This window comes from Hordeum vulgare, chromosome 1H (genome assembly GCF_904849725.1).
Source record: "Hordeum vulgare subsp. vulgare chromosome 1H, MorexV3_pseudomolecules_assembly, whole genome shotgun sequence".
Classification (NCBI taxonomy): domain Eukaryota; kingdom Viridiplantae; phylum Streptophyta; class Magnoliopsida; order Poales; family Poaceae; genus Hordeum; species Hordeum vulgare.
Window position 1 is genome coordinate 379,645,627 of NC_058518.1, and position 12,056 is coordinate 379,657,682.

Consider the following 12,056-nt stretch of genomic DNA (forward strand, 5'->3'; position numbering starts at 1 on the left):
GATGCTTTGCGGTGGACAGCAATGGACTAAGTGGGGGCGTTGGCCTGTTCTGGTCCAAAGACGTCACCGTTGATTTGAGAAATTTCAGTATCGACCATATTGATACTATGGTGCGATTGAGTGATCAAAACTCAGTTGAGTGGAGATTCACAGGGTTCTATGGTGCACCAAGAGTGGACAATAGGATGCAGAGTTGGAATCTGCTGCGGACCCTGTTCGCCATGCCACACTCGGCGTGGTTGAGCATGGGGGATTATAATGAGACTCTCTATGATGATGAACACTTTAGTCGTGCGCGTCGGACACAGCGTCAGATGCAGGCTTTCAGAGATGTCATAGAGGAGGTAGCATTCTAGGATCTGGGATGGACCGGGATTCCCTTCACACGTGATAATAGACAACAAGGTTCTTCCAACGTGAAAGCTCGGTTGGATAGAGCTTTTGCAAATGATTCTTTTCGACAACGGTATGCTGATGTTAGAGTGCGCCATGTTAGTGCTGTGGAGTGTGATCACTTCTTCCTTATCGTGGAAATAAATATGCTCGGGATTGACCAGGGGGCACGTCGAGCAAAACAGTTTCGCTATGAGAATGTGTGGCAAACACACCTGGATTACGAACAGCTCGTTTCGTCCACTTGGCAAGCGCAACAGCGGCCTGATGACCTGCAAGGTATCATGGATTCACTGGGGGCGTTCCAGAGAACATCGAACCGTGGGGGCGAGAGAGTTTGGCTGATTGGCAAGGACGGTTCGCCAGCTACAGCGAAAGTTTGAGAAGCTGCGGCGAGGATCTATAGGGCGAGGTCCCATGTAATGCCCCAAGTGTAGGACTTTCCCTTTTTGTAACCTTCCATGTGGGGCCACCTTGTCAGAGATTGTGATGATATCATTTTGTGCCATGATTTCATGTGTGTTCCTTAGTACTTACTTCCCTTGCATGCATGCATAACATATCATTCCTTGCCATACCTTATGATTGCATGTCATGATCATGTTGCATATGTTCTTACTAGGAGTAGCGTTGTGGTGTTGTGAGTGCATGTGATCTTGCTAGGGTTATGTGGTGGTATTGCACTATCTTGTGATGCATGTGATAATGGTGTGTGTAATGTAGGAGTGAGTGCTAGTCATTTTAAGCTCTTGCTATTTAACTCCTTTTCCCTCCTATTTTTTCCATGTCAGAATTCCTTCTTCCCAAAAATGATTCTAAAATGTCTGGTGGTTGGACTAAATTGAGATTATGAGGAGGAGTATTTTTTTGCTGACTTGCTATTTGTTTTTAAAGGTGCAAATAAACCCAAACCAGCAAATTAATTTCTGTTTTGCATTTATTTCAAAAGGCTCCAAATTTTGCTTTCCTATTTTATTCTAATGGGCCATAATTCCTTATGACCAGCAGGATTTTCCTTTTAATTTTTATCCCAGTAGTTTATTTTGGGTAATATTTTCTTCCCTGTGTGTATTTTTTTTATCTAAATACAAACTCCCTGCGTTTTTTTCCTTCTCTCCCCGGGTACTCGCCGTGGGCTTCCCTCCCTTCTGGCCCAGCTGCTTCCCCTCCAGAGAGAGCCCACGCGAGAGCCCCTCCTTTCCTTCTTCCCCTGACGGCATTTCTTCTCCTTCCCCCGCTTTCTTCTTTCCGTCAGCACGTGAGAGAGAGGGAGAACTGACGGTGCCGTGAGCGCGGACGTCGAGGGCCCTATATATCTGGGCGTCCGAGCCTCCCCTCGAATAGGGTTTCCTCCTGCCGCCACCATCTCCTTCCTCCCCCTCCATCTCTTCCTTTCCTCCCCAGGTAAGCTTCCTGTAGGTTGCAGAGAGTGCAGAGAAGGGAGAGTCGCCGGCGTCTACCCCGCGTGCGTCGTCGGGCGGCACGGCCGCCATGTCCGGGGGCTCGGGGTGGTTCCCCGCATCCCATTCCCGGCGCTAGGAGCCCCGGGGAGCGACCCTCCCGTCGAGCTCGTCCTCGTCAACGGGGCGAACCGGGCGAACTGCGTCCTCTTCTTCGGTCTTCGGAGGAACTTCATCGGCTCGTCTTCTTCCCCTCCGGCGCTCCTCCTCCCTGTTCGGCGCCCCCTCTTCTCCCCAAGGTGAGGCCGCGCGTCCCCCCTTCCTTCCTCCTGCGCGGATCGGCTCGGATCCGTCGTGGTGCGAGCTTTCTCTGTTCGATGGCAGTAGCGTGATAGAGGATGCAGTAGTAGCGGTTGTTCTGCAAAGTGCAGAGTGCGCGGGTGTGCTGCGCAGAGGGGCTCCCTCCCCTCGTGGTAGCCGCGCCATGGCTAGGCTGGCCTCGCCGTTGGTGAGCCGCGGTAGGCTACCCCGGCAGCAGCTGCGCGGCGTGGCAGTAGCCGGGCGAGTTGGAGTGCATGTGTGTTTGTAGCAGGGGCTCCTCCCCGCGTAGATGGGTGTCCAGCAGGTGCGGGCTCTTCCCCTCGTCGGTTCTCAACGTCGTGTGCAAGAGTTCATCGCCGGCAGCGCAGCGTAGCAACGTCGGCTAGGATATCCCGTCAGTTCCCTGTCGCTGTCGTTCCCAGTAGACAGACAGAGGGCGATTTCAGATAGATTTTTCTGTATGAGATTCCCCCTCTGTCAGATATCTCTTCGTAGCCCAGTGGTCGATCTCATGCGTGCCTGATGAGAGGTTCTGGGTTCGATCCCCCCCTCGGCCTATTTTTGGGTTTTTGTTGATTCGGTGCACAGTGGCCAGTGAAGCATGTTCTCTTTGCTTCCTTCCTCTTTCCTGTCGACAGTAGTGGTGGTGGTGAAGTGGCTAGATGGTGTCTTGTGTACCAGGAGGTACTGGGTTCGATCCCCAGGACCCCTTATATTTGCTTTTGCTATTTCTTTTGTTGCCTTTTATTTGTTCTTCCTCTTCCTTGTGCTTGGGCAACAAGGTGGTTTTTGAATCATTCTTCCCTGCTAGTGTAGCTAGTAGCAGATCCCTTTGTGTGTGAGTTGCACACTTGCAAGATAATAGATGTTGTATTGCTAGCATTGTGAACCTTGTGGATTGCATCTAGTGGTGTGGAGTACACTTGGTAGGAGTTGTGCATGATGATGTGTTTTTCTTGTGAGTGATGTTCTTAAGGGGTGATAGAAGCACTAGCTAATTATGTTGGGTCACATCTTTTGAGCTTAAGTGGGACAAAGTTGATCTTGTAGTTTTAATTGTTTGCATAGATTTAGTGGGGTGTGGGTGCCTCCCCCTCACCACATGTACTTGAGGTGATGAGTTGCACTAGGTGGCTATCTATGTTAGCATGTGAGGGTGTGGATTGTTGTGGTGGTTGCATATTGAGGATGACATGATTCCTAGGGTGTTCCTAGAATGCATGTGAGAGGTGTACCATCACATGCCCATATGTGGGGGAGTGCATACTCTCTTGTTAGCTTAGAGTTATTTTTGTGTTGAGCTTGATGCTAGTGCTAGTGAGGTATTGTGTGTGTGGGTGTTGTTGATGTGCATGACACAAACATGGGGTTCAAACCCCCATGTCACCTTGTCATTGTGCACATAAGAATCACCTATGTAATTGTCATCTTAGAAGCATACCTTGTGGAATTGCATTTGCACTTTGTTGAAAGTTTGGGCTTTGTTTCCATGGTATAGATGGAGCCCAAGGGCATGGATCTTTGTGTGTTAGTAGTAGGGGTTTGTACTCAACACCATAGTGGTGTCAATCACATCTTGGTTACATGTGAGTGAAAACTATGCCTAGACAAAGTGGGCATGTGGCTGGAAAATTCCAGATTTTTGAACTCTGAAAATTTCACTAAGTCTGGAATGCTGGAAACATTTTCTTCCCCTGTAGATAAGCATGTGCTGGTCATTCTGTTGAGAACTGGACTTAGTTCAGTTCTAGTGTTTTGAACCTGGTATGTTTGTGAAGCTTCCTGTAAATTTTCAAGTCATTTGGAGTCCAGTAGCTTGTGTTTTGATTGCTGTAAAAAAGCTTCAGAACAGAAACAGAAACTCAGGTGCAGGAATTTTCACTAAGTCCCTGAGATCTGATGGTTTTGGGAAAGTTTGTGGCCTTGTATCTTCTAGAGTTTAATTCCTTTTGCTGTGATTATTGCTGGGGCTTGTAGTGTTCTTGGTTGGCAACAGACACATATATTATTTGCCATATTTGAAGACCTGTAGCTATGTTGCATGTTGCTCACAAACAGCTAAGATGCAGAAACTGGCAGATTATGTAGTTTTGCCATTTTGTTCAAAGTTTGTGTTTAATTGTTGTTGGGGTATTCTACCTTGCTCCATTTCATTCATGTTGGGTTAATATATGTCTTGGCAACCTGGGAACACCAGATTTGTGCCAAATGTGTGTGAGGTGTTGAATCTTTCACGTAGAGCTTCATATCGTGTTTCGTTGATTCCCGTTGATCCGTAGCTCCGTTTGCAAAGTTCTTTATATGGTTTTGCACTGTTTTTACGAGCTGCATCTGTTCATATCATTCCCATGCATGTCCATATAGTTAGTGCAAAGTTCTGTCCAGAAACTTGTTGTAGTTTATTTTGCTTGTGCTAGTGATAGAAATAGTGGTGCATGCTCAACTTTCATCTCATGCATCATGTGATTGTTGCATTTTGTGGTTCTGCTATTCATTGGCTGTTATTCTTATGTTGGGTAGCACCGGGAGCGGAGAACGAATACGTGGAGTCAGGAGAGTACGTGCAGGACGATCCAGAACCATTCCAAGCTGAGGATATCACAGGCAAGATGATATGACCTTGATCCCATCTCTAGACTTGTTATGTTAGTTTCGATTCCATGTCAAATTGCTCGCTGCCTACCACTGAAAATATATTGCCTCTTCATATGCCATGAGCCTAAACACCTTACTCTTTCCTAGCAAACTTGCATGGCTAGGTAGGCTTGCTCAGCTACTAATGTTAGCATTGTTAGTTGCAGGTGTTTTAAACTCATGTGATGACATGAGCTTGATATCATTATATTAATTTCTGTTATTTAATTAATGTATCTATATACTTGGTAAATGACGGGAGGCCTAGCCTTTTGCCGGGTGTCTTGTTCCGTTATTGCCGCCTTAGTTACCGGTTACCGGTGTTTGATTCCATAATGATCGCTCCTAACACGTTCGGGGTTGTTATGGGGACCCCCTTGATAAATCGCGTAGTGCTAAGGCTTGTCCGGCAGGACCCAACTTTGGTTTTAATCTGCTAATCACATAATAATCTGCATAGGGAATAGCTACCCCGAGGAATTTAATCAACAACCCGGGCCAGTGCTCCTCATGAGTGTTGGCCCCACCTGAGCGATGTCCGGGGCCCCACTGGTCACCCAGAGGTTTAGCCATCCCGACGTCTAGCTCATCTGTCGTGTCCTGAGACTGAGATACGCGACTCTTATCAGGGTCGTCGACACGACGGGAGGTCCTGCTGGTCGTGTCTTACCTTAGCGGTATATCTTGCGTATAGGAATCCCGGTGAAGCTTTGGTTTTCCCCAGAGTTGAGGTTTTCCTCTAAGGAATCCGACGAGATCACGAGATTCGTGATAGAGGATGCCTTTGCGACCTGTGTTCGTTTGTGATGGACTAGTTGGAGCACCCCTGCAGGGTTTAATCTTTCGGAAAGCCGTGCCCGCGGTTATGTGGCAACTTGGAATATTTTGTTAACATACGGTATTAGAGAACTTAAACATAAACTAATAAAAATGCCAACTGTGTGCGTAACCGTGACTGTCCCTTCGAAGATCTCTCTTCTACCGGGAACACGGTGGGGTTATGAATGTCGTAGGTAGGTGTTCAGGATCACTTTCTGATCAAGTATTCACGATCGTTAGCGTAGACCACTGTCACTTCTCCTTTGCGTAAGCTAGCCACTTATTCAATCTTAGGATGCAGCAGCCTGAAATACTTCACCCCTTCCTTACCCAATAACATGACTAGTTCTGGCACCAAGGTCTTAGATTGCTGAGTCCCCGTGGCTCACGGATTCCTCCGAAACTCCCAGCAGGTACAGGTACCCCAGAGACTGATGATCCCGACGGCACCCAGCTGGCGTGGCAGTACGACGAGGAGACAGATCGCCTTTACGTGAACTATCCAGAGGACTGAGCTGTGGTCGTGATTGTGGGCCTGCAGCGGGTAGCATAGCATTTTCCTTGTTTTGTAGTCCGTACCGGAACTACCTTGTTTGTATCTGCGTTGTACTCTGTATTATTAATAAGAAGACAGTTGAATCCCAGATTGTCTACTGGAATTATTATTATGTGCTATGTTTACTTGCTTGCGAAACACTTAGATGCGCTTCTGTCCTATTCGGGGGCCTCGACCCCAGATCGGAAAGGACCGCATCTTGGTCGCTACATCCCACTGATGAGGAACAAAGGACCGCAGCGAAACTTAGAGAGGCTCTGAAACAGGAAGAAATTTGGATGCGTCAGCGATCCAGAGTTCGGTGGTTGCAAGAGGGTGACCGAAATACTGGGTATTTTCATGCACAGGCAAATAACGCCAGCGGATGAATAAAATCAGTGGTCTTGAGAGGGCATATGGCTCTGTCTGTGCAAATAGTGAAGAGGACAAAGTTGAGATTCTATCGTTCTATCAAAACCTATATACTTCCCAAGGTGGGCATGACATGAGTGAGATCCTGCGACATATTCTAGTCAAAGTATCACCTCAGATGAATGAGCTTCTTGATAAACCCTATGAAGCACAGGAAGTCCGGGAAGCATTGTTTCAGATGGCACCATCGAAAGCCCCGGGAGTAGATGGTTTCACTGCGGGTTTCTTCCAGAAACATTGGAAATTATTGAGTGGGCAGGTCACTACGACTGTGCTTGGTTTCTTGAATGGGGGAGAGCTACCTCGGGGTCTAAATGACACCTCAATCACTCTTATACCTAAGGTACGACACCCCCAAAAGATCTCCCGATTTCGTCCTATTTCCCTTTGTTCAGTCCTGTACAAGGTGGCCTCCAAGGTTATCACAAACCGGCTAAGAATCTGTATTGATGAGATCATCAGCGAGGAGCAGAGTGCATTTGTGCCAGGCCGATTGATTACTGATAATGTGCTAGTTGCTTTCGAGTGTGTTCATGCTATACGTAGGAAGAAGAAAGGCAACAACTACTCCTGTGCGATTAAGCTGGATATGATGAAAGCATACGATCGTGTAGAATGGTCTTATTTGGAGGCAATTCTTCTTCGTTTGGGGTTTAGCACGACACTAGTTCGACTGATCATGAAGTGTGTTACCTCAGTACGTTTTTCGGTGAGGATCAATGGGGAACTACAACCTTACTTCACACCTTCCCGTGGTTTTCGGCAAGGGGACCCAATGTCGCCCTTTCTATTCCTCCTTTGTGCTGAAGGATTGTCCTCGCTGATCAAGAACTATGGCTACATTGACAGAGGAGTACGGGCAAGCTTTCGGGCTCCTTGGGTAAGTCATCTATTGTTCGCAGATGACAGTCTGATTTTTATAAGTGCCAATGCCCAAAGTGCAGAGCGGCTCAACTCAATTCTGCGGGTTTATGGAGAAGCTTCGGGCCAGTGTGTGAATCGCGATAAAAGTGTCATCTACTTCAGCCCTAATACTCCCCATGAGTTGCGTCAGTTTATGAAAAGCGTTCTTGGGGTTTCTGTTGAAGCTTTCAGCGATCGGTACCTCGGACTACCTACAACAGTGGGATGAATCACCAGCGGAACATTTGATCATATCGGTGAGCGATCGAGAAGTAAGATGAGGGGTTGGTCTGAGAGGTTGTTTGCATGTGCAGGCAGGGAAGTGCTTCTCAAATCGATAGTCCAGGCCATCCCAACGTTCAGCATGAGCTGCTTCCTACTTACCAAGAAGGTGTGCAAAAATCTAACTTCCAGCATGGCCAAGTATTGTTGGGGCAGTTCCATTGATAGACGATCTTTACACTGGATCTCGTGGAAGGAGCTGGCGACACCGAAATGCAAAGGGGGAATGGGTTTTCGAGACTACCATAGTTTCAATCTAGCTCTGCTGGGCAAGCATGGTTGGCGTTTGATCACCAACCCTTCCTCCCTTTGTGCACGTGTGTTGAAGGGGAGATACTACCCGGATAAAGACTTTACTCGGGCACCGGTGCCACATTCGGCCTCAGCTACATGGCGTGCCATTGTGGCTGGTAGAGAGGCGCTAAACCTAGGCCTCATTCACCGCATCGGCGATGGCTCTTCCATCAATGTCTGGAATGACAGATGGATTCCTTCTACAAGGACCATGACCCCTACCGTTAAACCTCCTGGAGCGAATGTTGTGAATGTCAGTGAGCTGCTTAACATGGAATCAGGAACATGGAGGGTGGAGTCGGTTAGGGCAAACTTCGCTGCAACAGACGCATCCGCAATTCTAAACATTCCTCTTCGGAGGGGAGGGGGTGCAGATTTTTTGGCATGGGCGCATGAGAAGTCCGGCAACTACACAGTGAAATCCGCGTACCGAGCTCTAATCACACACAAAGAGCAATCAGCTCAAGTGGAAGGGCAGGTCTCAGATGCTTCAGTGGCACAAACACACTTGTGGAAGTTGCTATGGGCCCTTAAGGTAGTGCCCAAGGTCCGTGTTTTCTGGTGGAGGGTCTTGCGGGGAATACTACCAGATGAATCAACCCTCAAATACAGACATATCAGAGATACAAGCTTGTGCAAATTATGTCTTCTTGTTGACGAAGATCTGGAGCATGCGCTCATACATTGCTCTCATGCTCGCAGTTTCTGGGTCGAGGCACAAGCATTGTTGGATTTTCAACTTCCAACGCTCCACCCCGACTCTTGGCGAAAGGACATCCTTACTAATCCCAGGTTCACCCCGAAGGATCGGGCCACGATCATCACCATCATGCGGTCTATTTGGAGCTCTCGGAACAGATGGACTCATGATGGAGAGAGTTTCGATCCAATGCAGTCCATTAAGTATACCAGGGAAGCCCTAGCTCTGTTGGAGATTCCAAAAGCTCAAGCCGCGACATTGCCGGGGTATGGATGGCACCCTCCTGAAGGTAACCAGGTTAAAATTAATAGTGATGCAACGGTTGATATCCTGCGCCAACAATGCGCTGCTGGTGGGGTGGCCCGGTCCACATGCTCCTTACTAGGTGCATGGGCCAAGCCTCATGTTGGGGTGACGGATCCCCTCATTGCCGAAACTCTTGCACTACGGGAAGGAGTCATACTTGCAAGTCTAAGGGGCTTCCCAGATGTGGTGATGGAAACAGACTGCCAGGAGGTGGTTAATCTCTCGCATGATCGCCGTGACGGAAGATTCGTCGTGGCTGCTATTCTATTTGAGATTGAAGAGCTTTCTCTTACTTTTTCCTTTTTTGTAATTCAGCATGTATTAAGAGCAGCAAACGGTCCAACGCATTTATGTGTCAAGTATGCTTGCACTAGAAACGCTACCGAAAGCTGGCTTACTGAAACTCCTAGTTTTCTGGTAAGTAGCCTTTTGGCTGACTGCCCAGCGAACACCTTTCATCAATAAAGCTCTGAAATTTCGACGCAAAAAAAAAATCATAGGAAATCATCAACTTATGTTTTTTTTCTTAGGTCACATATAGTTGTATTGTTCGATGAAATTTTACATGTGCACTAAGATACGACAACCGTTGTATATGATTTTTTTTAATTTATGTTTAACTTAGAAATAAAATGTAACAATGAGTGGATGCCCCACTAGCTGTGACAGTCTACATACGTTATTTTACATTTCAAAGAAATGTGTCGAAACTTCACTCTCAGCCCCCCTCCCCATCGCTGGAAGCAAGGTCTCTAGTGTCTATGCGTGAGCTCCTGCCACACTCAAAATAGCATTGCATCCTATGAGTCACAACTATCCAGAACATAAATTAGCGCTCTTGCCTGTTGTGCATAAACCATGTTATAATGCTTTTATTATAGGTAGGAATACTATGGATGGGTTCATGTCACTCGTGAAATTTTGCATGAATCAAAAAGAAACATCAAGGTGTGGTTTTGAAATTGGACTTTGAAAAGACTTGTGATAAAGTTAACTCGGATTTCCTTTCCCATTGGGTGTGTTGGTGTGTGTGGCTGTGTGTGTGTGCGTGTGTGTGTGTGAGAGATAGAGACAGACAGAGAGAGAGTTGGTTGAATGAAACTGGGATAGACGGTTTGATGTTATGGTGAAAGGAGGGGCCCTCCATTTTAAAGTTAATGATTTTATGTGGAGAAATATGTGAGGTTCAAAGGTGTAAGATAGTATGAGCCTCTCTTTATTTTTTCATTCAACATTTCATCTAACTGCTTGCAGAGAATAGTGTGGCTTGCTCGGAATAGTGGGTGCATATAGGCTTGGTTCCTCATTTGATTGGTAAAGGGGCAGCCAACCTGCAACGCGACGATGGTATTATATTGTTTATACAAGATGATATTGATAGTGCAAAAAACCTAAGACTATTGTTACACCACATCTTTGAGATCATGTCAGGTTTGGAGATTTACTTCCAAAAAAGTGAGGCTCTCATGGTTTAGTATGATGATGAGGAGAAGGAGCAGATGTGTACTTATCTTTCGAGTTGTCGACCGGGTCATGACTTATCATATACTCCCTTCGTTCCTAAATATAAGGTGTATTGTTTTTTTTAAGTCAAACTTCACTAACTTTGACCGGGTTTATAGACAAAAATATCAAGGTCTAGAATATCAAATCATCATCACTAGATTTATCATGAAATATATTTTTATATTATATATATATATATAGTATTGTAAATCATTATATATTTTGCTATAAAGTCGGTCAAACATAGACAAGGTTTAACTTTTTTAAAAACTAATACACCTTATATTTAGGAACGGTGGGAGTACTTAGAAGTGTCCATGTGTGGTACCAAATTACATGAGGCTAACTAGATTCACATCAAAGAAAAATATATCAGAAAACTAGAAGGGTGGGAGGTTGGAACTCTATCCCTTGATGGTTGGGCGATAAGAAGCGAAGCTTGTTTGACCAACGTCCCTATCTACCATTCATTCCATGTATAGATTTCCGAAAAAAATGTTGGGGGGATGAAAAAATCTATTTAAAGTTCCTTATAAGGCATCCTTTGGTTTGGAGGAATTTCATAGGATAGGATTCTTGTGGGGATATTTTCTTTAGAGCCATTTGGTTCATAGGAATGGAGTATTATTCCTACATAGGATTGATTCCTATCCTCCGCATTTCAAAGGAAAATAAACATGAGCCTGGACTCAATAAAAAAAATCCTATGATGTGAACCAAATGACATCTCTTTTCCTATTCATACTCCTAGGATTTGAGATACATGTCATCTCATTTCCTACAAGTTTCCTATTCCTATGATAATCCTATCCCATGAACCAAAGAAGGCCTAAAGTGGAACCAAGAAGAAGTATCACATGGTTAGATGACCTGTTATATGTGGGTCAAAGAAAAATATGGGCTAGGTATTCATAATCTAGAGAGATTTAATGTCACCTTACTTTGCAAGTGGTAGAAATTGAGAAAATATAGAGGGGATGTGGCAATATATAGGTGGACTAGTTATGCAGAATATGGAAAGGTTTTAGCTAAAAATTTACAGACATAAGTAGAATATGGTGAACCTTTCACAGATGGATGATTCTCCTATGTGGAATTGGACTAATGGTGGAAAGTTTACTCTAAAATTTCCATATGCTCACTTGTTTGATGTGGGTCCTCATAGATCCTTAAAGCATCTATGAAAAGCCAAAACTCCTTCAAAAATTAAGATTTGACTATAGTTCATTTGGCATAATGCTATTACATATAAAAAATACGACAAGCGGAATTAGGCTAGTGACTCTACATGTCTCCTCCGTCCCAAACCCGAAAACAATAACCAACTCTTTTTTGGTTGTTTGCCACAAAATTCATAAGCTCACGAAGGTCTCGAAGTGACCGGGTAAGCCTGCCCCACGACAATTCCAATATAGAAGGCTCATTGCTCGTAGTGGCGCACCTCGAGGGAGCCCTCCTTACACGAGTCGTGTTATTGTATTTGTGCCTGTATTTGACCTCTTTGGAGGTTGTTTTGGAGGGGGGGGGGGGC